At 28.0% G+C, this 1,608-nt stretch overlaps 1 non-coding gene across 1 annotated transcript; it reads right to left on the bottom strand.

The window, feature by feature from the left end:
* Window positions 1-302: 302 nt before the first annotated feature.
* TRNAL-CAA (transfer RNA leucine (anticodon CAA)) lies at window positions 303-386 on the bottom strand. The gene is given in 2 exon segments: window positions 303-343; window positions 349-386. It is a non-coding gene; the product is annotated as a tRNA-Leu (tRNA).
* Between the last annotated feature and the right edge of the window lie 1,222 nt (window positions 387-1,608).

The raw sequence follows: 1,608 nt of genomic DNA, 5'->3' as shown, positions 1-1,608 counted from the left end.
ATATATATATATATATATAGATTACGTCAAGTAAAAAAAATAACAACTTGAAAAGTAAATATTTGTGGTTTGAGGGAAGTTTTAAAAACATTGCTTGATTGTAAAGCAATATGAAATGAAAACTTAATGAAAAAGTGATGGTCCAAGTATTTGTTGGGAAGACAGAGTACACCATTTTACATTACATAAATGATAAAATAAAGTATACCAATCCTTCTACGAAAATGTGCTTTCAAAGCATTAACAAACTTGCATGATCTGAATTTCGTAATTAAAATATTCATAACTAAAAATAATGTTACTGTCAGAAGTGGGATTTGAACCCACGCCTTCTCACGAAGAAGCGAACTTGAGTCTGGCGCCTTAGACCACTCGGCCATCCTGACCTCACGTTTTCTTTTTAAGAAATTTGTATTCTATTTAAATATACAGGTATATACCATATCGAGATCGAACAAATTTAATATTTGAAAAAGGAAATATGGTTTTTCCGTATTCAGTACAGGAGTGGAGTTTAAAGTTGTGTAGATTTATATTAATACGGATACACCGATGGACATATTACATATTGACAAAACAGACATAATATATATTTCCAATGTTTCTATTTGCTTTGATTAAGGATTAACATCATCAATATTTATAGTCATTGTAATATTTGTATATTACATAGGCTTTTGGGATTACAGTGGTATTGTAACCAATGTAGAATACAAAAAATAATGAATATTAAAAGTTTTTTTTTTCTAATAATGATGTACGTTAGACGGATACAGTATCAAGAGTGAAAGTGAAATAATGTATTTTCAAACTTTTAACCCACTTTAAAAAATTTTCTTCAAACAATTGATATAGATAAAATTTCTACTAAACAAAAATACAATAAATACTCATATACGATAGAAAATGGCACTAACACCACTTGGCCATCTAACTTATTATCTTTAACTTTTTATAAAAGAAATGTCGTTCTATTAGAATTTTTTTATCGCCAAAATGGAATTAAATAAATGAAGAACATTTGGATATTATAATCCATATACATGTTACAAAACACTGAAACAATACTAGAGTATCACAAAAAGAATAACAACTTATAACTAAAATTATGAATGCTGTTTATCTTCCATTTGGAACAGCAGATATAGTTGTACCTTGTAAAGCTTTTGACTCCCAACTTATCCTTCAGAACTCAAGTAATTGAGGTTAGAGTTTGTGTAACTCTGTTGTTGTCTCTAACCATAGTATTTCTAACAATCTAACAATTGATTTCCTGCTTTAAGTTCTTTTGCTTCAATATTATATGGTCTTACCTGCGTCGTCATAGTAAAAGTTTCCCAACAACTTACATAAACCCTCCTCACCTACGTTCGGTTGAGCATAATGTAATTGTACTGAACTTTAGTTTATCTATAATTTTTTATACCATAAAAATTAAACTATTTGTACTAAAAATTAAATTATACCATTTTTTTAGTTCAGTTCACAAAAACTGAACTTTTGCATTCAGTTAACTTTATAAACGTGAACACTAGTTATTAATAAAGACTATGTCAACACGTGTATTTTTTCTGTTGTAATTGTTGACATTTTCTTTTATTCAATAAC

The sequence above is a fragment of the Vigna umbellata genome, chromosome 1 (assembly GCF_029865625.1).
Source record: "Vigna umbellata cultivar VRB3 chromosome 1, Vumbellata_1.0, whole genome shotgun sequence".
In the NCBI taxonomy this organism is placed as follows: domain Eukaryota; kingdom Viridiplantae; phylum Streptophyta; class Magnoliopsida; order Fabales; family Fabaceae; genus Vigna; species Vigna umbellata.
This window is presented reverse-complemented; position numbering and strand designations above follow the sequence as displayed.